Source organism: Gymnodraco acuticeps, unplaced genomic scaffold (genome assembly GCF_902827175.1).
Source record: "Gymnodraco acuticeps unplaced genomic scaffold, fGymAcu1.1, whole genome shotgun sequence".
Taxonomy (NCBI): Eukaryota; Metazoa; Chordata; class Actinopteri; order Perciformes; family Bathydraconidae; genus Gymnodraco; species Gymnodraco acuticeps.
In genome coordinates this window covers 1,180,105-1,207,673 of record NW_022991003.1, presented here as the reverse complement: position 1 = coordinate 1,207,673, position 27,569 = coordinate 1,180,105, and the positions used below count along the sequence as shown (strand labels likewise).

General features: G+C 41.2%; 1 protein-coding gene across 1 annotated transcript in view; it reads right to left on the bottom strand.

Annotated features, from left to right (window-relative positions):
* Positions 1-27,569, bottom strand: part of lingo1a (leucine rich repeat and Ig domain containing 1a) — a 147,131-nt gene that overhangs the window by 49,743 nt on the left and 69,819 nt on the right. The window lies entirely within an intron of this gene.

Below are 27,569 nucleotides of genomic sequence, written 5' to 3'. Positions count from 1 at the left end.
GTCTGCTCCGATTGGTTAGCTGGCCGGCTCTTCTGTTATTGGTCAACCGCTCATACATGTCCCGCCCCTTATCCTATCACGTACAAAGTGTTTGGAGCACTAGCCAATAGAAGCGCAAGTGTTACATTATGATGTCGTTATGTTACAGAAGTAAACAAAGGAGTCCAATTGAGGCGTTTCAGGCAGGGGGGGGGAAGTGTGTGGGAGAGAAACTATGCAGACCATTTATATGTACAACAACCTAGATCACATGCTACAAGAAAATGAAAACCCAAAACGGCATTCAATGCCTCTTTAACTGAATGTGAAATAGGCCTACAGTATATTTGAGTCGCAAACTGTCTTCAGACACATCCAGTTAGGGGGGCGCTCAGCCTTTTAGTCTTCCAGTGTTCAATCGTCAGTGTGCATATTCTGCAGAATTAATATTGTGTATGAAAGTCCTTCTAAAAATGGTCCAATGTTCCTAGTGTTGAATAAAGCAGCCCAGTAACTGTATTTCTTTCTTTCCTGTTTCCTGTTCTGTCACCATGCTTTCTCTGTTCTCTTTTATTTTCACTAAATATGTGAAAAGGGGTTTGCATGAATTAGTTTGAAAGGTCTGCTAAACCACATTCAAAACAAGACCTTGTGTCTTTATTTGTATTAATGACTGATCCTCAATGCCGTGCTTCAGTCGTGCAATGCCTGAATGGCATTGAAACCGAGCATGTGAGGGAGAGGCAGTGCGCTTTTTAATTTGAAGTAGACTGTTGTTACAGGGTGAACATTGAACAAAGCAGGGCTGTGTCAAAGTGCGTTATTAATAGAAGAGAATGGAGGTGGAACTACTAATATTACTGAATGTTTACTCTGATCAATGGACATCTAAAACAGTTCTGCTAAACCGTCTCTTGTAAACACCAGCGATGTTTGAGTTTGAGATTGGTGCATTTAAAAGGCACTACATTTCATTCATCCTGACACTGTATTACGCACACTGTGACTCAACGATATGCCTCTACGGAAGCTTTTAACGTTGGTGCCAATCTTAAATGTGACCCTGTAATTATCTCCGATTCCCCGATAGAGCGGAACCTATACAATTATTGTTCCGCCTTTTGTAAACTAGCCTTTGCACTACATGAAGGTCTAAATGTGACCTTACCATGGCATTTTGTACATCCTCTTGGGTCCTACTTAGCAGTGAACCTTTTAAGGCTCTTGACACAATGTTGTGGAATGAAAGGGCTTCGAGACAAACTGGCTGTATAATTAGTTTTGAGGAACACTTTTTGAAGTCTCAAGGGTTTTAATATAATTCCCATGAAAGTGCTATTATCTAACATTGCTTTCACCTTTCTTCTGTGATATGATCAGAGGAAACAGTAATCATGGGCAAAGGAAAAGATTAGAAGCCACGCTCTGAGGCGCCTGGTCTGCCATCACCTTGATGCATCTCTTTTGCAAACGATTCATCGCCCTTCACCCTTGTTTCAACGATCCTCTTTCCAGATCATTAAAGCACCTTTGGCTTGAACTTTGGTGTGGCACACATCATCTACAGCACCACCAACGCCCACTGACCCGCACCTCCGGTATCGAGAAGCCATCCTTCACGTTCTGAAAAAACCACAACGAACAAATCGCTTCTCCATAGGGAGTAAATGACTCTTTCACAATCAATGCTATTTCCCTCAGATGCGACACATTAGTTACTGCCACTTGGAACCACGGCAGGTTATTTGTCACACAGCTGGTTCGTGTACACTTTCAGCAAGACTGTACCTCTAGATTGGATTCCCAGTCAAAAGCAAAAAAGAGACCGAATGCTCATTTGAACATTTGAAGGGGGCATGAAGAAGAAACTTACATTACATATTCAGCTAACCACTTCTAAACCTCACAGATAACAGATACATCTCCTTCATGCAGGTGCCTCAGATGTTGAAGACCTCACAAGCATCCCACCTGCAGGTGCAAACTGTGGGTCCAATGGATTCTTCCTGTGATTTGTGTCCTGGATCATTGCAAGCCAAGGCAGTGTACTTCCTGTTCCTCCACATCACACTCACTGAAACCAATACAGGAACACTTGGTCTCATTAAACCGATGTGCTGCTCGCTGTTACTTGCCACGCTTAGTTGCCAGCAGACAGAATAATTGGCTATATCAATTAAGGTCTGCTTGCTGTCTCACCCTCACACTGTGGCACAGTTCAGCGCTCTCAAGGGTGAAGAGAACAAAAGATGTCCGTCCACCTGGGTAAAGATACTTTAAAAATGTATGTTGAGAAGTTTCTTTTTTTCCCCTTTAAAAAAAAAAAGCACAGTTTACTTTTTTAATCGAAGCATTTGTTTAAGCCCCTGTCACACTGTCCCGAAATGTACACCCGATGGACACACGAATATGGAATTGTGAATTTCACACGAAGATGGCCCCGAACCACACACGAAGGCAACATTTACATTACATTTAAGACATACAACTGCAACGAAAGTAACAAAAACAATTATGTTAAAGTACTATGATACTGTACTGATATCTTCAGACTTTAGACTTGAGCACCTGTAAAAGCGCTCTAATAAAAAATGTAATGCATTATTATTATTATTATTATTGTTCTTTACTTTATCCGTCTTTATATGTAGAAGATATTAAGTTTTCTCCGTAATGTTGTTTCCATAGCAACAACAACTTCCTGTCAACTCGCCTTCAAAATAATATATTATATCCTTTTCAGTTTCACAGAACACAAATTGGGTTATTTACATAATATGTTTACATGATTTTTTTGTGCAATAAAACAACCCGATGGACACACGATAAAGGTAATGTTCAAATTCGGCTCTGATCGTAATCATTCGTGAGGGCATCTTAAGCCTTCGTATGACCGCCGGTGGAGTTTCTCAGGCTCCGGCAGCAACTTCGTGAGCGGTGGCAAAATCTTTGGCATGCCAAAAAATTGCCGAAGGGCCTTGCGAAGGTTCATTTTTGTGTTGAATTCGTGTGTCAATCTTGTTATCATCGGTGCCATCGGGCATTCGCCCCGATCAGAGTGAGGGCGAATGCACCGATGATAACACGAAGATGACACGATTTGACAAGATGCCCTCACGATGCCTTACGAAGTTGCCGCTCACAAAGTTGCTGCCGGAGCCTGAGAAACTCCACCGGCGGTCATACGATGGCTTAAATGGCCCGATGTTGTTACGATCAGAGCCGAATTTGAATATTTCCTTTATCGTGTGTCCATCGGGTGTCAATTTCGGGACAGTGTGACGCGGGCAGGGTCGTGATAAAATATATGAGAAATAAAGACATTAACCTTTTTTTACTTTCCTTAGGAGATGTATGTTTGCTACTGGGGATACAAAAGCAATTTCTTTACTTTTCTCTCTTACACTTCTACTTTTGACTTTGAATAGGAATACCTTGGTGATCATCGTGTCTCTTATTCTGAACAATCTACCTTGGCCTGAGAAAATGGGATACAGCTAAAAAAAATAAAGGGCCATAAGCATTTCTTGCTAGGGGAAATATTTGCTGTTATCGGTTTTCTTTCCCGTGTTAGTTAGTAAAACAGAAAGACTGGGAAGGTTTAGTTTTCGATCAGTGCGTCATTTTATCTTAAGTCATCATATTTGAAGATCAGGCAGGAAAATATTTTTTGAACCCACACAACATATGTCGTGGGACCAGCACTTCGAAAGTAGTTTCAGTGGAGGACCTTTTTGATGATATTTCGTATAGTAACTTATTAAAAAATGAACATCTATTTTGTTCTTTGATCATAAATTATAATTGTAAACAAGCTTTCAAAATAACACAACTGTACATTCAAATAATGGTCTCAAGAACTATGAAAATAGAAGGAATTAAAAACATGTTTTCCTTTAAACTAAGGATGGGCTGGGAAAATATGAATTCACATGTTCCATATTTCCAACCATTTAATGCACATATTGATAATTTTAGACCTAAGTAGGTTTTAATGAATCATTCATCTTAGAGTGAACAAACAAAGGAACCAGTTAACACAAATGCCCAGCTGATTGCATTTCCTGCATCGTTGAATCACTTCAAAGCAATTATTTTCACTTTCATACTGTCAGGGTAAACTGGCAAATCAGTCCAATCATCACACACTGTGGTCGTGTTTGGTAAGAGATGGCGAGCAAACACTGTAAGAGGAAATGTGCGTAACGGTTGACCTTTCTAGATAATTTCCAGGATGTCATCTTAATGTAAATTATCAGCTAAGTGGTGCTATTTTCAACAGTAACACGTCGTTAGTGGGTATTGTCTAGTAGTGTGTCATTTCCATGAAGTGCTTCTATTGATTTAACATTATATCTGGATCTGAATCACGCACTGATTGAATAACAGACGGCTAATATTGATTTAATGATGGCTGGAACTCCAAACTCATCCAATCAAAAACAAGACAGATAAATATGTACCATAACTTACAACATTGACACATGCATGGTGTAACAAACAGTACTGTATACAACATGTGGTAAGGTTAACTGATATGTTTAAAGAGACCCTTTTGTGGTCGTTTTCAGGTTCCTCTTTGATTGATTGATCATATCTGATTGGTGAGCTGGCCGGCTCTGTTGTGGTTGGTCCACCACTTATGCTTAGGGGCGGGACATCTCTATCTCAAACAATGTGCTGGAGCGCTAGCCAATATAAATGCAAGTATTACATAGCGATGTCATCATGTTACAGAAGTCAATAAAGGAGTCCAATGGCGGCGTCTAAGAGATCGAGTGGGAGAGAAACTCCGTCTGGCGTTGATTTGGGATTTTAGCCTTTGCAAACCATTTACATGCACACACATATAACACACTACAGGAAAAGGGAAAACCACAGGAATCCTAAAGGTCCTCTGTAAGGGGAAGGCTATAGACGTGCTTGATGAATTTGCAACATGGCAGTGGCTGGCAAATAATAGTTTTATAGATTTATGGACCTGGGCATTTTTATGGACCTTTGTTTTATGTGAATGGTTTTGTAGAGAGAACTAATGATGGTCATCATCTATGAGCGCAAGTTTCCCTTTTCACTTCAGGCGGTCAAAAGGGTAAAATTAGTCTCAGCATAATAAATGGAAGGGCATGGCTAAGTTACCAACCAAAGTAACTACAATGTTCAGAGTGAGGTCAGCAAGGTCTTCGAATAGCACATTTCTTACGATGGATGAACAAGCAAATGTATGAAAATAAAGGCCACGGAGAGAATATAAAACACGATCCTAATTTGTAACATGGAAGGAAATACAGGTACAATGTAGTGAGTACATCACACCAAACAACAAAGAAATGGTTGATGAAGATAATGGGTGTTTTTTCTATGGAGACACAAGAGACAAACCACACTTTTTGAAGAATGAAGTGAAGTCATAGCAGAGACAGAAATCCTAAGAACTGCTACAGGATTGGATTTGTAGATTTGATTTGTTTTTGATCTGTATTTTTGAAAATGATCTGTATTTTTTAGCATATTGTTTATTATATTATAACTTAGTACTTTTTTAAACGCATGTAAAATATGCAACACTAAGCTGTCTGTGGCTCTTTCCTGCTGTAACGCTGCAAATGTCCCCTCTGTGGGACTAATAAAGGTATTCTGATTCTGAAATGATTGCGGTTTTGTGTGTGTGCAGAGGCTGCGAAATGTGGGGGCGCATAAATCAGGTTACGGAAATAGAATAGTTTGCTCCTGTGTAATCGGAAATCATGCAGTTAGTGGAGGCAAAGATGGGGGCCGATATAAATAAGTTTCTCCTTCCTTCTTCCTCCGCTAAAAGCAAACCGGAAAACAAATCATGAGTACACTGCGGCTTCCTGTGTCACATGGGCCACATCCCTCACTGATATGAGATGTTCTCATGCATTACTGAGTGAAAGCACCAACAAAACTAGAAGGAACAGTGTGCACTAAGTCAAGCAGATTGTATTGTGTTGTCTTGACTTACCTGCAAAGGTTAAGAGCCTATGGCATTTGTATGAGAGTAGTCTATTGAAACACACATAATACTATATATTATGTTTGCGGTATATCATCAAAAGGGTAAAATTATGATCATGACACGCATGGTGACCTAGAAAACAAACCTCCTCAAATCAAAAGATGATAACAGCCCATGTGTCCATTGACAGCTATAAGTAATAAAAGCGTCTTTGACCTTGAACAAGATACTACAATCCAACAGACTCAATTCTTGTAAATCAAACCTGATAAGAACATCAGCCAAATGTCAAATGACCACAATCAAAAAACTTGGGACAAGAAGAGCTTATCAACAAATCTCATTGGGAAAGAAAAGCTCTTCTGGAGCTCACTGAACTGAGCCATGAAGTGTTTGGTATCTACAACACGCTATAAGACATGCTATAAGATCAGTTTTGAAGTTGTTGCTATATGTGGGTTTCTGTATAATATTCTTGCCATTCTCTTTGTATTTTAGCTAGTAGGGTTATTCATAACTGTGCATCAGATTCTCCCCCATGACTCTCTAACTCTGCGTTTCTTAGTGAACTGGATCTACACTCACTCCATCCACTGTAAGCCATTTCTCGTCACTTAAAAGCTTCAATATGTGATGCACAATCAGCTCTAAACAATTACCGGCAACCTTGAGTGAAGCTCAATATTGTAATCTTTTGATAGCGTAGTGCGCCCACATTCCTGCACTTATTCTCGCTATCATTTAAAAAAGAAGAATCTTGCAGCAAGACTAAACCTTTACGAGAGGAAGTTGCTGCACACATTTTGGAAGCAAATCTCAAAGCTGTAAACTCAGCTAAATCTAAAAATGTGATATCTTTACTTAAATGTACCCTGCAACATTTTTGATCTTGTGACACAAAAACAAAAAGGCATTTCATATTGTTCATTCATTTAGAACACGATGATGTCCTACTTTGTTCAAAAGTCTTGAAGAAGTAATTAGATAGCAATATAAAAGCCATTTCATATTTAGGATTAATGACTTTTGAATGTCCATTAGTGGGACCATTACAACTATGAGCAAAGGGAGTTAATTCACAGCAACATCTTAATATCACTTCCAATAATCTATTTGCATTTCTTGTCCCACTGCGTGCCAATGAGTGTGCTCCAACCAAATAACACTTGCAGTTATGCTTCGGTTAGTCTAAGCTATTCAAATAGACCACTATATCTATTTAAACAATGGCATCACAATCATCCCACAGCAAAACCAACAGCAAACATAATGTTTAAAGATGGACACTGCAGGACAATCATTCGTTTTGATCTAATTACATGTTATTCAGCTTTTTCCATAATAATATTCAGCATGACTTAATTGCTTGTTTTTATGCTAAATGTAAGCCCTAAACACTTTGACTTTCTGCAATACAATTATAACCCTTCTTTTGTCTTTTATACACAGCAAAGTGTAGATTGCTGCTTGAATCTAAGCATGTGTGTCTGATCTTCAAGTGTTATACTGCCACCACTGTGCAGCCATACAAAACATCTCAAGTGTTTACTAGAAGTCGGTATCCTTGTTTGTGATATATGTTACATTTTGCGTGTGTCTGTGTGTTCAATATGTACAGTTGTAGTGAATTATTCGAGACAATTCTAAAAATGCACTTATGTTCCACAAAGCGGCACCCTGTAAATCCTTTTACATGATAGAAATATGGCCCTTGCATCCTTTGGAAAGCTAACCTTGGATTCTTGTTTTGCTCTTAGCAGCAAGAATTAGAGGAAATCTTCCACAAACACACATTTAGCTCAGAGATATATGGGCCTATTTTGCCTCGGCTTTATTTAAAAAATGCAAAACAAGGCTACTTTTGAACTGCAATCGTTGGTATTGACAGTAAGGGAAAACACTGTGCAGGGGGCTGATTTTTTTCTTCTTATCAATGTATTTTCATGTTAAAAAGTAGATATAGCTGAAAGGCAAACACATTACTGACATTCAGTTCTGTGAGAGACTTTCCAAAAGTCAAGAGGCGCTTTCACACCGCAGTACTTTTCCCACAAAGGTTCATGAGAACTTAGTTCATGAGAACTCTTTAGTTCTCATGAATCGCGTTCACACTGGAATAAGTCCCTGGGGGAGGATTAGGCAAATGAAGCCGCTGACGTCACTTCTTCTTCTTCTGCTTTGGGTTTACTGGCAGGCCGCAAACAACTTCACGGCGAGTACAGTAGGTAGCGGTATGCACCTTAAAGTTGCAATCCGCCAAAATCCAAGAGAAGAAGAAGAAGAAAGACTTCCCGCGTATACTGTCACGCCCATAGATATATATAAAGTTTATAAACACTAGATGGCTCAAGGGGGAGTCGCCAGCGTAGCTCACTGCTGGCCATCTTGCCACAGTCAACAACTACTACTACAGCTGTTGTAAGGTGAGTGATCTGCACAAAAATACTCTTAACTCGCTGAAATCTTGACTGATTTACAAACGGTTTGGTTTATTATAAACGTTATTAGCATGGCTATGATACAGGAGACAACAAGACATGTTGAAAAAAAAGTTCATGATTATAATTATAAGTATGCAGTATCATAACAACATCTTTGATGTTTATAACAAACCAAACCGTTTGAAAATTGGTTTAAAATTGAGCAATCTACGGTTATTTCAATAGTGCACCATAGACATAATGTTATGAATGAGCGAGCTGCCTGTGGCAAGATGGCCGCCATATGGCAACGTCGGTCTCCATTGGCCAGCAGCGCGGGTGAGTCATCTAGTGTTTATATATATCTATGGTCACGCCCACCCGCTGTATATGAGGCGTCTGTTTACCTTCCGACCTCAGACATGATGGAGTTGACTGAAGTTGTGGTTTTTGTGCTCGTGTTATACAGCTTTGCAGCGGAGTTATTTAAGCCACAAATACAGATCGTCGACCGGACAAATGAAATAGAAATGCTGGTTCGGAAGCGAAGGCGGTTAAGAAGCCTTAACAAAAGGTTTGAACGACGACATGCTAAGGCCATGTTTGACCGTTGAGGTTGATGAGCGTTATCACGCCCTAAGAACAGCAATGTTAACTTCAGTAAATCACATGAATACTATCTAATGTAGGATTTGTTTGTGGAGTTATGTAGAGCTAATTTGTGCCTTTGTATGTGTTCCAGATATGCGAATACTACGGAACGCGTCGTATCCCTGCACTCTCTGGGTGAACAATAGAACATCGGCCTGGTGGGAGACGGTGGTGCCAACGTAAACCGATGTGCAGTGGGTCAAAGATTTCCGAATGGCCAAGCACTCTTTCCAATACCTCTTTTCTCAACTGTTGCAACATGACCTCACAATTAAAGAACCATTTATTTCTAAGTTGTTAGCTCTCTGATGCTGCCATAACTGACATTTCATGATATTATTAACTGAACTCCAGATGTTCTCTGTGTGGCTGGATGACATTTTGAAATTGGAATAAGGTAAACATCTATTAATACGTTTTAACATATTGTATAAGTATATAATATCCTGCTTTATATTTTGTTTACTGTACATTGGTATTTCAAAATGTATATTTTCAACTTTTTGTAATGCTGTTTTATTTCTATTTGAGATGTTTACATTTTAGAATTGCTTATTTTTACTCTTTTAATTTCTCTTATGTGCAATTCCTTGTATTTTATGCTGCTGCAACGCAAACATTTCCCACATTGGGATCAATAAAGTACATCTTATCTCATAATGCCACATTTTCAAATTTTTCTAAAACTGTCTTGGCTACAGAGAAGAGCTAGTGTCATGTTTTAAGAAAAACAAGTTAGAAGCAGTTACAAATGATGTTAGTGTGGTAAAGAATGGAGGGACTATCCAGAATACAATGCAGATATTTAGTGATCAACATCAACAATCTGAAAGTCATGTTAATTGTTTAACTTCAATGCATCACTGGTGCGAACTGCTCAAACAGTAATGATTATGTTTTATTCAAAGTTCAGGCAAACTGAAGCAGCTTTGGTTTTTAAAGGTCCCACGTCATGGCCATTTCTACTGATCATAATTCCATTGTTGAGGTCTACTAAAATAGATTTAAATTGTGCAATTTTCCAAACTCACATTGGTTTCTCATACAGCATCTCTGTATAGTATGTGTATTCACTCTCTGTCCTAAACGACTTGTTGGAGCTCCTGCCCCCCTCCCTATGAGCCCAGTGTGCTCTGATTGGCCGGGACGTTGCGAGGCTCGCTGCTCAGTGAGCTGGCTTACTGGTGTGGTGTCCGGGTCTGCGATACAGCGGGACAGCGCAAAACTCATCCTGAGCACACACGAACACTCACAGCCGAAGTAAAAACAATAAGTGTGGCTTGATATTGAGTAAGAAAAAGGTTTATAACGCTGTGAGAATGGGTCTGCGGAGAGCATTTCTCCGCCATCCCAACTCGTCTATTACTAACCAGGGAGCTCTATGCAAGTCAATGGGACTCCCTGTTAGTTGAACATTTACGCTAAAGGTCCTGGTGTGTGAGGAGCTCCGCGGATTGGTCAATTTTGGTTCGGGGAACCGCATGAGGTTCCCGGAAGAAACAAATGGAAAAAGAGAAATCTCCAACGAGGCTTTCTGGGGCAGCATAGACAGGTCTTTTCTGTGTTAGAGTTTTACTCGCTACAGGGTGTACTTCGAGGGTTTGTGACTCTGCAGGCCGTTTACATGCATAAAAACCTTCATAACACACAAGGGGACGGGTAATAACCTTTAAGTAAATTCGGCAATCAACATCTTGTTTTTTAAAACACTATAAGTAGGGAATGATGTTTTAGTTGTATGTAAACATTTTAAATACTGTGATCTTTATCACAGTAGAAAACACCTTGAGGTGGGATGTGAAATGGATTAATTGGAATTCAAGACACATGTTCACACCGTGCTCTTACTCAAGCCCAAACAGAGCATTTCAGTAGAAGGAATATCACACTTCCTTGGTAGACCATTAGTGGATGTATAATAATCACTGAATCGCTCTTTACTCTGAGCATGAATATGGGAATGCTTTGATTAGCTTTTCAGACATTGGCGAGCGGGTTGGAAAGCATATCTTAATGTGCTAGACGTTATCTAAATATATCTAATTGGTAAGGTGTACAGGGACACATTTGGAATGGATTGTATAGAAGTGTTGGTGACCAGCTTTCAACAGTTGACATATTGCTGAGTTTTAACACCACTGATCATTTAAAGGTCCCATGTCATGGCCATTTCTACTGATCATATTTCCATTGTTGAGGTCGACTAGAATAGATTTGAATTGTGCAATTTTCCAAACTCACATTGGTTTCTCACAGCATCTCTGTATAGTATGTGTATTCACCAGGTATTCACTATCTGTCCTAAACGGCTTGTTGGAGCTCCTGCCCCCCCCCCCCCTCCCTGTGAGCCCAGTGTGCTCTGATTGGTCGGGACGTTGCGAGGCTCGCTGCTGCGAGGAGGGGACAGGTTTCCGTGTCGGCGATACAGGAGAACAAGCGAAACTCATCCTGAGCACACACAAACACTCACAGCCGAAGTAAAAACAATAAGTGTGGCTTGATATTGAGAAAGAAAAAGGTTTATAACACTGTGAGAATGGATCTGCGGAGAGCATTTCTCCGCCATCCCAACTCGTCTATTACCAGCGTTCAGGGAGCTCTAGTCAATGGGGACTCCCTGTTAGTTAGCCAAGGGATCCTGGTGTGTGAGGTGCTCCGCGGATTGGTCCATTTGGGCCAATCCGCTCATTTGTTGTTGATTTGGGTGTTCACACGTCACAGAACCCAGGAAGCAAACAATGGAATATGAGAAATCTCCAACGAGGCGTTCTGGGGCAGCATAGACAGGTATTTTCTGTGTTAGAGTTGTACTCGCTACAGGGTGTACTTCGAGGGTTTGTGACTCTGCAGGCCGTTTACATGCATAAAAACCTTCATAACACACAAGGGGACGGGTAATAACCTTTAAGTAAATTCGGCAATCAACATCTTGTTTTTTAAAACACTATAAGTAGGGAATGATGTTTTAGTTGTATGTAAACATTTTAAATACTGTGATCTTTATCACAGTAGAAAACACCTTGAGGTGGGATGTGAAATGGATTAATTGGAATTCAAGACACATGTTCACACCGTGCTCTTACTCAAGCCCAAACAGAGCATTTCAGTAGAAGGAATATCACACTTCCTTGGTAGACCATTAGTGGACTCCATAAACTTTGGGATGTATAATAATCACTGAATCGCTCTTTACTCTGGGCATGAATATGGGAATGCTTTGATTAGCTTTTCACACATTGGCGAGCGGGTTGGACAGCATATCTTAATGTGCTAGAAGTTATCTAAATATATCTAATTGGTAAGGTGTACAGGGACACATTTGGAATGGATTGTATAGAAGTGTTGGTGACCAGCTTTCAACAGTTGACATATTGCTGAGTTTTAACACCACTGATCATTTAAAGGTCCCATGTCATGGCCATTTCTACTGATCATATTTCCATTGTTGAGGTCGACTAGAATAGATTTGAATTGTGCAATTTTCCAAACTCACATTGGTTTCTCACAGCATCTCTGTATAGTATGTGTATTCACCAGGTATTCACTATCTGTCCTAAACGGCTTGTTGGAGCTCCTGCCCCTCCCTCCCTGTGAGCCCAGTGTGCTCTGATTGGTCGGGACGTTGCGAGGCTCGCTGCTGCGAGGAGCGGACAGGTTTCCGTGTCGGCGATACAGGAGAACAAGCGAAACTCATCCTGAGCACACACAAACACTCACAGCCGAAATGAAAACAATAAGTGTGGCTTGATATTGAGAAAGAAAAAGGTTTATAACGCTGTGAGAATGGATCTGCGGAGAGCATTTCTCCGCGATCCCAACTCGTCTATTACCAGCGTTCAGGGAGCTCTAGTCAATGGGGACTCCCTGTTAGTTATCCAAGGGATCCTGGTGTGTGAGGTGCTCCGCGGATTGGTCCATTTGGGCCAATCCGCTCATTTGTTGTTGATTTGGGTGTTCACACATCACAGAACCCAGGAAGCAAACAATGGAATATGAGAAATCTCCAACGAGGCGTTCTGGGGCAGCATAGACAGGTATTTTCTGTGTTAGAGTTGTACTCGCTACAGGGTGTACTTTGAGGGTTTTTTACTCTGGAGACCGTTTACATACATCAAAACTTTCATAACACACAAGGGGACGGGTAATAACCAGAAAAGCATGACATGGGCCCTTTAAGACCACTGATCATGTAAGTCTGTTTCCTGCTGTAGCTTTCAAGATGTTACTTTACCTTCAATAACCCTAGCAGAAATGACAGTAAAAGCCCTTGATAACAGACGGTATGCATCCAAGGAAATCCTGCATTGTGTTGAAGCTCTTCAGCTAGGATACTGCAGTAAATAATGGCAGTCTCGCACATGTAATGCTAAGGCGAGATCATGAATGAAAGGTTTTCATTTGTTACAGAGGTTAGAGTTGAACTTGTCTTTCCTATGTTGAAGGGCAGACGCGGTGCCTTTGGTAACATGGTCGTGTTTTGACAATCCCTTGATATAACCCCAACACTGGAGAGCAGTACTTTATTAAAAAAATAAATCCTCCATATGTCAAGGCAACTGAATAACCATTGGAAACAGAGTGATGATGAGTGGGAGGAAAGACTGACATGTGTGAAAAGAAAATGAAACATGAGGGATGTTTTCTCTTGAAATTGATAATATATAAACAGTCAAAAACTCTGTGACATGTAAGCCTAACTGACATCCACTGGGAAGTTTGTACTTCAAAACGGTGACACTTACTTGCAAAACATCTAGTCCTATGAAGCTGCTTCTAGTGTGTTTCAATGGCAAAAGCCAGAACACCATAATAATGTAGTGTTAGTGAACAAAAACGACACGCTTCGTCTTAACACTAAAAATGTACTGTATGTTAAAAATGTTAACCTTCTTATTCGTTTTAAGTGCATTGGAGACATTACATGTTCTCCCAGTATTCTGCGAGCATACAGATGCTGAATTGTGTTTGTCCTTTTTTTGTTGCTCTGATTCTGAGATGCCTTCAAAGAGGTCTTGACTTTCTAAATCTGAAAAATAAACCTTATTGTGCATTAATAAAGACGTCAACCCATTGCTAGGAGCGAAACAAAAAAGTGGATAAGATGAACAGGGGCTGACATTTTTTATTATCAAACTCCACAGGAAATTATGAATTTGACACACTGTCAAGAATAATAGTCTAAAAATACAACACAACCTAAAAAAAAGTACACTGATATGCAAAGTAGATAACCCTTTATTTCAATAGTGATGAATGTTTGGTGGTGGCATTTTCCTTTAATTTACATTTGAACTAATGTACATTAATTATCAGATGGACAGTTCTGCTTCCTCTTTATTATTCCTTCAAAGTGTTAAAAGTGTACTGTGCAAAAGATTAGTTCTAATAAAATGTCTCATAACAGCTTTGAATGTCAGTCCCAGCAGGAGGTGTGTGGCGCAGTGGGTTGTGCGTTGGTGTTCGGACCAGAGGGTCACAGGTTCAAACCCCACTGCAGTCAGCATGTCGTTGTATCCCTGGGCAAGACACTTCACCCCAAATTGCTCCTGTGGGGATTGTCCATGGTATTGAGTATGGAAGTCGCTTTGGATAAAAGCGTCTAACAAATAACATGTAATGTCAAAATGTTATAAATATCTTGTAAGGCTTTTTGTTCTGAAAGCCCAGACAGAGCTTACATACACTCTTCGACAATACCAATGAATATTCCTGTAGCTTTATCTGATTTTAAATTGTTAGTGTGAAGATATCCTTTGGTGGAATCAGAATATAATTATCTAGAGTTTGACAACTTGTATTGAAATCAAAAGCGGTCCAACCGGAGAGAAACCTTCTCTAATTGGACAAAGAACGATGCACTGCCCTAAAGCACGAGAAACCACGGTGCTGGAAATAAACAGGCGGCTTCAGTCAACCGCTCTTTGAGAAGAATCCATGAATTCCAGATCATTCAAAAACAGTCAGGGCGTCTAACGATGTGTACAGATGAATCGTGGTGCATTTGAAAATTGACAGGACATCATGTTTGAAATGCAGCTACTGTGATGAAAACAAGAGGCTGGTGGTAACTTTACCAGCTCAGCCTGAAGATGGTGTGATGCGTTCGCTTTTCTTCAATGATCTGATACACATGTCTCGTAAAGTAAAGGGAAGTCAGCCTTAAACAGGGATAAACATAACAGCATTGTGACTCACAGCCATTAACCAAATGGCTGTTGGATGTTGTGAATGGAGGTTTTACTTTACATTCCTGCCCTGTCTTGTCGACATGGACGCAGTTTCACGCTGCGGAGAGTGTTCATGATTCAAAGGTCAAGTCGTGGGGGTTTTGTATGCAAGGCTGAGTGCAAGCCATCGAACAAGAATGTTTCTCATTAGAGCTCTCTGAGAGGTGTCTCTTCATTGTTCTTATGCAAACGAGGAATCATTTTCTGGTGCTGTATATGGCAGTTATTCTGTGAAGTAGAATATATATTCTCCCATCATAATGCACAGTACACCAGCTTTAGAGATGTTTTATCCTGATGTAGACAAAGAGAGCTGATTGAGCTTCGGCTTCTTTACACTGTTATTGAATATTGTGGGATTACAATTGGTCTTTTATTGATAATTAATTAATTATATGTACAGAGTTACATTACATTACATTACATTACATTGCATTTAGCTGACACTTTTGTCCAAAGCGACTTACAATAAGTACATTCAACCAGGAAGACACAACCTTGAAGAAAACAGAATCATATAAGTACATCAGGTTTCATAGAGCCAAACATTTCAAGTGCTACTCAACTGGCTTTAGATAAGCCAGTCCTTTATTAGTATAAAAGTGCTTCGTTAATAGTTCTAACGCTCGAAGTGGAGTCGAAAGAGATGAGTTTTCAGTTTGCGCCGGAAGATGTGCAAGCTATCTGCTGTCCTGAAGTCAATGGGGAGCTCATTCCACCATCTTGGAGCCAGGACAGCAAACCCACGTGTTTTTGCCGATGGGAACTTGGGTCCCCCTCGCAGCGAGGGCGCAGCGAGTCGTTTGGCTGATGCAGAGCGTAGTGCACGCGCTGGGGTGTACGGTTTAACCATGTCCTGGATGTAGGAAGGGCCAGATCCATTCGCAGCATGGTAAGCAAGTACCAGTGTCTTGAAGTGGATTCTAGCAGTTACCGGAAGCCAGTGAAGGGAGCGGAGGAGCGGAGTGGTGTGGGAGAATGTAGGAAGGTTGAAGACCAGACGAGCCGCTGCATTCTGGATGAGCTGCAGAGGTCGGATGACACATACAGGTAGACCAGCCAGGAGGGAGTTGCAGTAGTCTAGGCGTGAGATGACGAGAGCCTGGACCAGAACCTGAGTCGCTTTCTGTGTCAGCTGGGGACGTATCTTCCTGATGTTGTAAAGCGTGTATCTGCAGCAGCGGGTTGTAGCAGCGATGTTTGCAGTGAAGGACAGGTTGTTATCTAGGGTCACACCCAGATTCCTTGCAGTCTGAGTCGGGGAAACAACTGAGGTGCCGATGTTGATTGTTAGGTCAAGAGTGGGACAATCTTTTCCCGGGAGGAAGAGCAGCTCAGTCTTGTCAAGGTTGAGCTTGAGGTGGTGAGCAGACATCCACTGAGAGATGTCAGCTAGACAAGCAGAGATGCGTGCAACGACCTGGGTCTCTGAGTGGGGAAAGGACAGAATTAATTGGGTGTCATCAGCGTAGCAGTGGTAAGAAAAACCATGCGGGCTAATGACTGATCCGAGCGAGTTTGTGTACAGGGAGAAGAGGAGGGGACCAAGAACAGAGCCCTGAGGGACCCCTGTAGTTAATTGACAAGGGTCGGACTCAGACCCTCTCCAAGTCACCCTGTAGGTACGGTCTTTCAGGTATGAGGTGAGGAGGGAAAGAGCAGAGCCTGAAACTCCATGTTTTTGGAGAGTGCGAAGGAGGATCTGATGATTCACCGTGTCGAATGCAGCAGACAGGTCCAACAGGATGATGACAGAGGAGAGGGATGCAGTTTTGGCAGTGTGCAGTTCCTCCGTGACAGCAATGAGAGCAGTTTCTGTGGAGTGACCTGCCTTGAAACCAGACTGGTGCGGATCCAGAAGGTTGTTCTGATTGAGATAACAGGAGAGTTGTTTAAAGACAGCGCGTTCAAGTGATTTAGACAGGAACGGGAGGAGAGAGACAGGCCTGTAGTTTATAACATCAGACGGGTTGAGAGTGGGTTTCTTTAGGAGAGGGTTTACTCTTGCCTCCTTGAGACTGTTTGGAAAGTGACCAGAAGTTAGAGAAGTGTTGATGAAATGGGTGAGAAACGGTAGAATATCAGGAGCGATAGTCTGAAGGAGGTTTGAAGGGATAGGGTCCAGAGGGCAGGTGGTAGGGCGGGCAGAGGTAATGAGGGTAAGAACCTCACTTGGAGAGAGAGGGGAAAAGGAGGTTAGTGTGTTGGTGGAAGGAGGGTCTGGTGACCCAGCGGTGAGTATAGGTAAGTCAAAAAAAGAAGAGCGAATATCATCAACCTTTTTTTCAAAGTGGTTAACAAAGTCGCTTGACAGAAGGGAGGAGGGGGAAGGGGCTTTGGGAGGGTCCAGGAGGGTGGAGAAGATGGAAAATAGTTTTTTAGGATTGGAATAGGAAGATTGGATCTTATCTTGAAAGAAAGTGCTTTTTGCCTGAGAGATCGAAGCAGAGAAAGAGGAGAGGAGAGCCTGATAGGTTAGGAGGTCGTCACGGTGTTTGGATTTCCACCATTTCCGCTCTGCTGCCCTAAGGACGGTTCTATTAGCACGCAGCGCATCATTTAGCCAGGGAGCAGGAGGGGACTGACGAGCCTGCCGAGATGTGAGAGGACAGAGAGAGTCCAGAGAGGATGAGAGAGTAGAGAGGAGAGTTTCTGCAGCAGAGTTTGGTGGCAGGAGTTGGAACGAGTCAGAGGAAGGGAGGGCTGAGAGCACCGATGAGGCAAAGGTAGAGGGGGAGAGGGAGCGAAGGTTACGGCGGACAAGTGCAGGATGAGAAGAGATTAGTTTGTTATGTTTGGAAAGGGGTAGAGAGAATGAAATGAAGAAGTGATCGGATGTGTGGAGCGGGTTTACAGAGAGGTTAGAAGTAGCGCAGTTCCTTGAGAATATGAGATCAAGGACATTGCCAGCTTTATGAGTCGATGGGGACGGAGACAGTGAGAAACTTGCTTGTTTGAGTGTTTCTGTGCAGAAATTAAGAGGATTACAGCTATTTGAGTGGAGAAGAGTGAGTTTCTGGTGCTCCAAGATGTTTGTAGTGATTTCACCACCAAATTGAAATTGGCCCTGATAATTCAAATCCAATTACAACTTCCAAATTATTATGGGAATTATATTACAGAATAGTTGTTGAGATATGCCCAGGACCTCTTACGCAGCGTCCACACGGCGGCATGCGTTGAAGCTTGCCGGTGGGCGTGTCTCAAACTCGAACAACAACCAATCACACGAATCTCCGCTCCCCGGACACACAAGCATGCGGTTTGATTGGCTAGAGCTTGTACTGGCATATGATTTGATTGGTGGACGCTTCCGTCGAAGCTTCAAAAGTTGAACATTGCTCAACTTTTGAAGCGAGCAAAGCGAAGCGACGGAACCACAATGCAGTTTGGGCCGTTAGCCTCAAACAGTGATAAGTGAGTGAGTTGATGAAGTGGTTTTATGTGATTATTTTCCCAAGTAATTTCATTATTTATTCTATTTAATGGTTTGTATTGGAGGCAAGTGACATTGAACAATTATGTCCCTTTGAGGAACGTCTAAGTCTGTTGGGGAATCATTCTTATTTCTTAGGAACTAACTGTAATAATGACAATTGGCTGAAAACAGATGAGTGAAACACACAGACAGAAGGATAACAAAGGTTCCAATGTTTGGACTATTTTTACCTGGAAAAATACTCAAATGTTCCTGTTGACCGTGAATTTCCATGTTAATCCTGAGGTTGCATCTTGTGTTCATCAATACACAAGATGCACCAATGAAACGCTACTTATATAATGATGTACTGCACTTTTACAATGTATACATAAGTCATATAATGAAAGGAAAACACAGTATATATTCCTGTTGACCTGATAAGAAAATCAAAATATGCAGCTTTACCTAGAATACATTAATTCTGGCGATATCAGAACCAGGTTTTGCCAAAAAACACAACTTTTCTACCCTATTTGTTTGCATTTTTTCTGGCGGAATCAATAACTCTATCAATGCAAATAATCATTGTTGTTAAAACACCTGCATAATATTTGGTTACTTAAAGTTAATCTCATTTTGACAAACGGTCAAGAGACGTTTAAGTTCACACTCAATCGTCCACAGATTGAGACACCTTATTCAAAATGCTCTATTCAGTCAGAGACATGTTAAGCATAGCCGTTTTCCCTGATGGCACCTTATGGAGGCACTGAAAATACAATAAAAAAAAGCCTCTCCACCTCGCTTCGATGTCTCATACATCTTCAGTCATGCGGAAGGCCGTCCGTCAGTTTTACTGCACATCGGCTTCCTCTCAACGCAGCATCGATGAATGATGGCCCTAAGTGCAACTAGATAACTACGGCAGGGGATGATAAAAATGTGAAAACACACATCGTAGACAGGAAATTGGCCATTTTGGAGCAATTGACACAGAGGAGCTGAAGTGATGGCACTTCCTGTAATGCTCATCCCTTCAAAAGTGGAGATGTCTGGACGTCCGCTGGGAGATAGCTACAGTCCACTGGACATATTACTGCAGTACACTAACATAATAGATCTCATATAAAACGTGTTTTTTAGCTTTTTCTTCTACTTTAGCTGTCATAGAGTGCAACCTAAAGTCATGAAAAAAGTTCCAGTCAATATCCTGTTGCAGGGATGAACATTCAACACACATGGGCGAGTCAGTGGAAACAAGTTAGGTTTGCTTAAAGGTTATGGAGCTATTTCAAGGTCATACGTTTTGATCATTCAAAAAAATACAATTTATTTGAAAGTTCAAGTTTTTATCCTGAACTTTGAAAAATACAATGATGTATTCAAAATAAAAATAAGTATTTGAAATCATTTTTCAGGTTGAATATTATTTTGATTCAGTTCAGCAATTTTTTTGAATAAAATATTTATTTTCAGATTTCACTTTAATACATTTTTTGATATTTTAATCCTTATTTTTTTCAGTTGCAGATTTTTCGTTTTCAGATTCAAAAGAATTATTTTTTCAGTTTCAAATCTTGTTTTTTCAGCACATTGATTTTCACCTTCAGATCGTTTTTCGCTTTCAGACTTTTGACCCTGATGTTGCTTGAGGGGGCGGGGCTTAGCAAAGAGTAGTTTGGCTTCCTGAGTGACAGGCCTCCCTCTGTCATGTTGCCTTCATGGATGTTAGGTAGCGCGAGAAATATAACTCAATACTTTCTATACACAATACTCCCGTGATTGGGATAGTTGTTATTTATCAACAAGAGGTGTTATAGTCTGTGTTGTTTTGTGCGGGGTCTCTATTTGGTATTCTGATTCTGATCGCAAAAACCAAGCCAATACTATGCTGCGTTCATGGAGCTGCGTGGAAGTGGGGAAGGACAATGCTTGATTGCGGAACGTAATTTCACATTCTAGCACAGTTTATTGCTCTTATACCTTGATTGTTGCCAACTACGATGCTCAACAGCTCGCTTAACGGAACTTCGACGCTGGTATCAGTTTACCACCAATCACGGGAGTATTGTGTATAGCAGTGGCGAGCCGTGACTTGTATACCTAGGCTCTCTGACCCCCCTTCCCTCGAGGAAAAAAAAGAAGAGATATTACGTCACAGCGTATACTTCAGCGGAATATCAAAACCGCGGCCCGGGGTGCAAAACGCATCAATGACAGCGACCCTCTACCACACAAAACAACACCATTTATATAAACACCTATCATGACAGGGCACCCACAGCCAATTAACAATTACAAATGAATTAAGTCGGCACGGCGGCCCACATTGAAAATGACTTAGGCCTACCTTTGATGATCAAATCACTTAGTCCATCCTCCTGTCCTTTTGGATGAAGCACTTGCGGATCATTCAGAAGCAGCACTGTACCACTTGCATAGACCTCACAGCGGGCGGAACTTGTCATAAAGTCCGCGAAAATAAAGCCCGCCCATTTAGAGGGAAGATATGATTGATCAATTGTACCGTCATTTGACATTACTCTCTCGTTGAGTTACTATAGCTGGCCCTCTGTGAATGTAGAGAGGGACCAACAAGCTCTCCCGTCTTCACAGTAACTCGCAGAGACGGCATTTAACCCTTCACATTCCAACAGAAACTGAACAGGCAGATTCGAAGGATTTATTTATTTGGAAATATTATTTTAAATACAATTAAATCAAGTTATTTTGGTAAAACTAATGAAAAATGTAACAACAAAAAAATATTTTAAAAAATACGTTTTTTTTAATGTTTTCAAATATTATTTTTTAGAATATCTTAGGCCCTCACAGAGGGCCTAGAGGGCCATGACGGCTCGCCACTGGTGTATAGAAAGTATTGAGTTATATTTCTCGCGCTACCTAACATCCATGAAGGCAACATGATAGAGGGAGGCCTGCCACTCAGGATGCCAAACTACTCTTTGCTAAGCCCTGCCCCCTCAAGCAACATATAGGCTGCTTCTCAGGTCGACTATTTTCATTTCCTCGCTCCTCGGTCCTCGGTCTCACCGGAAGTTGATTTGCCTGCGCCATCTTGAGTACCGTCCCATGGCTCTTATTTCTGCCGGAGGACCGAGGATCGAGGAGCGACCATGGAGGAGCGATAACCGAGGAACCACCAGACCATCCTCCGATGAAATCCTCAGATACTCACCCCGCCCCCTTACTGTATATCGCTCACTGATTGGACGAGGCAGTGCATGCACTGATCTGATGCTTCTTGACATGAGAGCAGAGTGAAGAAAATACATGAACCTCACGGGAGTCACTCCTCAGTTTATACCGTGTTTTGTTTCAATTCATGTATCATTTAGTTACAAATATGTGATCTGAACAAAAGTGGTCAAAAATCATTTAATTCATTTTTTGGAAACATTTTCATGATCGCTTTTTTCGTTTTACATTTTCATTTATTGTCATTTCCATTCAGTCAGTCATTAAGTGCTATTAAAATGTTAATTTGCTACATATCCACACAAACACACAAAGTGTGCAATCCAATGAATGTTAATCTAACTGGGTTTTGATAGATAACATATCTCTTTTTCTTCTCTCAATTATTTTATTTCTATTGTGCACTCTAATCAATATTAATCTAACTATTGTTCGTTTATACATTTTAAGAATGGCGTTTATCTTTTTTGAGAATTAGTTCTTATTTTATTTTATTTATTGGGGTCTACAACAGATGATACAAATGTTTGTGTCAGTAAATGTGTACTAACAGAGGCGGGGGGGTGTGTGGAAATAACGGGGACATAGCTGCTGTCAGACGATCAGCTGTGCAGCGTCATCACAAACGGACGTCGCTTCACGTGACGCTCCGGAGGAAAGGACGTCCCATTGCTCTTAAAACTCATTTCCCTGCTTCTCGTGGTTTCCTTGCGTCCCTCCATGCTTCCCTGGTGGGAGGGACTAAACGCAGGGAAACGACTCAAGTGAGGGAAGCAAGGATTTCATTTAATCGACCTGAGAAGCAGCCCGGGTCAAAAGTCTGAAAGCGGAAAAAAAAGATCTGAAAGCGACAAAAAAAGATCTGAAAGCGAAAAACGATCTGAAGGTGAAAATCAATGTGAAACCTGAAAAAACAAGATTTGAAACTGAAAAAATAATTGTTTTGAATCTGAAAACGAAAAATCTGCAACTGAAAAAAATAAGGATTCAAATATCAAAATATGTATTAAAGTGAAATCTGAAAATAAATATTTTATTCAAAAAAATTGCTGAACTGAATCAAAATAATATTCAACCTGAAAAATGATTTCAAATACTTATTTTTATTTTGAATACATCATTGTATTTTTCAAAGTTCAGGATAAAAACTTGAACTTTCAAATAAATTGTATTTTTTTGAATGATCAAAACTTATGACCCTGAAATAGCTCCATAAAAGGTCCCCTATCATACTGTTTTTCATCAATATATTATTGGTCTCAGATATATACAAACACGTCTCTGAAGTGTTTGCAGATCATTGCATTGGCTCCAAATACCAAACAGATCATTGCAGCATTACCCATAATCCCCTCTGTTTCAGCCCTGTTTCCAAAGTGCTGATTCTCTGTCTGTTACTTTAGATGAAAATAAGGAGCCCCTCCCCACGCCCCTCTGAGAGATATTTGGTTACAAAGAACACAATGGTGCTCTCGGGGGAGATTCAGGTGATAAGGTGTGGGGGGGGGGGTGTATTACCTTGGTTGCTGATTGGCTAATGGTCACACAAGCCAAATAATCGTTATGACATCATAAAGTGGCCAAAATCTGATCAGCTCATTTTCAGACAGGTTTTTATAGAAATGGATCAGGACAAAGAGAGAGAGAATATGTTTTCCTGAAACTTCCAGAATCTCTAAACACAGAGGGGACACATGTTGATATAAAAGAGACATGACATATTATTTGCATAATAGGTGACCTTTAAATACGACGTGAGGTTATCAGGAGTGGTTAAATTAAAGAGGGCATATGCCTATTTTTTCAGACAACCCTATACAACACACTACAGGAAATGGAAAAAAACATAAAATGGCCTCTTTGAAAATGGCCTGGTAAATGTGGCAATGAGGAAATGTAAATACCTGCTTTATAAAAAATGGATCGTTGGGACTTAATGGTTGGTGGAATATGGACACAGACAGGCATTATGCAATATGAGATGATGCAAGTTACCAGTGATCGAGGTTATAATACCTAAATCTATAAATATCCCATCCTATACTTAACCTCCTATCTTCTTCTCATCTTTTCACTATGGATGTCACATTTTGAATTGAACTGAATGCAAATGATTGATGCTAATGGTGATAATGCCACAGCTGCTCTCCCAGGGTTATAAACACATAGAGGTCAGCAGTTTAATCTTCTTTATGGAGGGCTATCAAGGAATTGTATATCATCTCTATATAATCTGACATGAACAATGGCAATCACAATCACACCAATTGAATTAAGATGTACTTTTTATTCATCAGTGCACAATTGTGCTCGAATGCATCATTTGGTATTTGTATCACTACCAGAAAGCGTATTCACATGGGAACATTGTATTCTCCCTTCGTCATAGCCAGCAGCCAGTATACAAGTGGGTGTGAAAATCATTTCAGTGCTGATTAATAATTCATCTGTGAGTTGTCAGAAAGTGTTACTGGTCTAATGCTTATCAAATTACATTACCTCTGAAACCAGAGGATTGCATTGCAGGGGATGCTTTTCTTATTGACCAGCCATGAATACGATGTTCTGCTCTTCATTAGGCAAAGCAACTTAAAGGGCAAATGGAGAAGAATGTCAGGCACTGCAGCAATCAAAGTAAAAACAACTTCATTCATGTCTTGTTTAGCACATAATGGAATAAATCAAATTGAGCCAGGTAAATGGTGCAGCTTAAATGCAGGGGATAAATTAAAACACTCATTCAATACGAACGAGTATGAAAAACTAGCTTACAACAGAAAATATGTCAGAGAATTTAGAGAATCCGACTGCACTTTCACTATCCGACGTGTTTATGATGCGCCAGCGGACGTCATGAATGTGCGTCTGCTGCTGCTGTGGGGTAACTATGGAAACTACAGTTTTCTATAGCGGACTACAACATGGATGTTTAATAAGAACGAGGGACTACTGTAAACTCATCTAGAGACTCTGCACCGTGCTCTGATGCTGTTGCTTTATGAACGTGGACAACAGAGAAACATATTCTTCATGACCAAAGTTGGAATTGAAATAAAAAAGGAAAGTGAAACTTATGCTCGTCACCCTCTCCCTCCGGTCCACATTAATACAAATGATCCCAATACGTATGATTGCATGAAAAGATCTTAAAATCGATACAAATGTATTTATTATAAACGTTAGTCCTTAACATCTATCACTGTGTATATCACCATTCAAACATCTTTTAAAAGTTGAACAAACCCCACACAGCTCAGTAAAGACTGAGATGTTGACTTTATTTGATCATTTCAGTAAAAACTAACGTTCATATTTCTCTTTTTGATTATAATACTGATGAACAATCAAAACAAAGCACTTTGGCAACTTACCGTTTTAAAAAGCTTAATAAGCACCGTAACTTTCATGATATCATTTCTCGGTCATAATCGGTTTGTTTCCGTGAATGGCTGAATGTTGTGTGATGGCAAATGCTGCGGCTGCAATGCATTGTGGGGCAGCATTTTCTCCTCTTCTTTCGTCAAGGGAGGTCCAGTGGTTCCTAAGCTAAAGGAGGTTATAAAGCAAGTTTGAAAACTCCTTTCCTATCATCTAGAGAATTGGAACGGCACTTGTCATGGCTGCCACTGAGGGACTTCCGGGTCATCTCACTCCGTTAGGAAGGTTCCTAAGCTAAATGGACTATTGGACTGCAGCCCCTGTGTCTCAATGAGATTTTACCTGTATAAATAAGGGCTAAAGAAAAAAACAGTAACAACAGATTTCATTAGTTTTTCTCATGTTGAAAATGTAACATGTCATGCTTTTCCGGTTATTACCCGTCCCCTTGTGTGTTATGAAGGTTTGTATGCATGTAAATGGTGTGCAGAGTCAAAACCCTCAAAGTACAGCCTGTAGCGAGTAAAACTCTAACACAGAAAATACCTCCCCAAAACGCCTCGTTGGAGATACGTCACTGTCCATTTGATTCTTCCGGGTACGCATGATGTCATCCGTACCCGGAGCGAAATGGACCAATCCGTGGAGCCGTTACGTTACGTCCGCAGAGCCGTTACGTTAAGCCCCTGCTGATTGGTCCAAATTGACCAATCCACGGACTTCCTCACACACACACTCAGTGCAGGCAGCTCTGCTGATTTCTCCTCCCTGGCTGCAGGCTGATAACAGACAGTTGGGATCGCGGAGAAATTCTCTCTGCAGACCCGTTCTCTCTGCAGACCCATTCTCTCTGCAGACCCATTCTCTCTGCAGACCCATTCTCTCTGCAGACCCATTCTCTCTGCAGACCCATTCTCTCTGCAGACCCATTCTCTCTGCAGACCCATTCTCTCTGCAGACCCATTCTCTCTGCAGACCCATTCTCTCTGCAGACCCATTCTCACTGCAGACCCATTCTCCCTACAGACCCATTCTCCCTGCAGACCCATTCTCTCTGCAGACCCATTCTCTCTGCAGACCCATTCTCTCTGCAGACCCATTCTCTCTGCAGACCCATTCTCTCTGCAGACCCATTCTCCCTACAGACCCATTCTCTCTGCAGACCCATTCTTTCTGCAGACCCATTCTCTCTGCAGACCCATTCTCTCTGCAGACCCATTCTCACTGCAGACCCATTCTCCCTGCAGACCCATTCTCTCTGCAGACCCATTCTCTCTGCAGACCCATTCTCACTGCAGACCCATTCTCCCTACAGACCCATTCTCTCTGCAGACCCATTCTCTCTGCAGACCCATTCTCTCTGCAGACCCATTCTCTCTGCAGACCCATTCTCTCTGCAGACCCATTCTCTCTGCAGACCCATTCTCTCTGCAGACCCATTCTCACTGCAGACCCATTCTCCCTACAGACCCATTCTCTCTGCAGACCCATTCTCTCTGCAGACCCATTCTCACAGCGTTTATCAACCTTTTTCTTACTCAATATCAAGCCACACTTATTGTTTTTACTTCGGCTGTGACTTTGTGTGTGCTCAGGATGAGTTTGGCTGTGTTTCGCTGTGTATCGCTAAACAAGGAAATCACACCTCCACGGAGCTCAGCGCGATTCACAACGTCCCGACGGGTCCCGACCAATCGGAGCACACTGGGCTCACAGGGAGGGGGGGGCAAGAGCTGCAACGAGCCGTTTAGTGGAGAGAGTGAATACTGCTGAATACACATACTTTACAGAGATGCTGTATGCGAAACCAATGTGAGTTTGGAAAATTGCACAGTATAAATCTATTCTAGTAGATCTCAACAATGGAATTATGATCAGTGGAAATGGCCATGACATGGGACCTTTAATACAAAATAATGGCAACTAAAGCATTGTTACACATATTTATGGTTATATTTAGTTAAAGCAGTTAAATATTTTAAGGTAAGGATAATGTTTTTTGCTAATGAGTTGCTTGACACACAGCGTTTACATCTATTAACATTTAAATAAAGTTGTACTTGTTCCTTGTTTGAAACTAGATGTCCCTTAGCCTATCACATGCAATATGTTGGAGCGCTAGCCAATAAAAGTGCATGTGTTACATATGCAGGGCGGTCCCTGGCCAACTTGAGGCCCCACGCAAAGTTATATGATGAGGCCCTCTGTTTTGCGAGCGTCGACGGGGGACGGGGGCTTGTGGAGCCTCGACAAGATGAGGCCCCCTCTGCAAGGTGAGGCCCCACGCAGTCTGC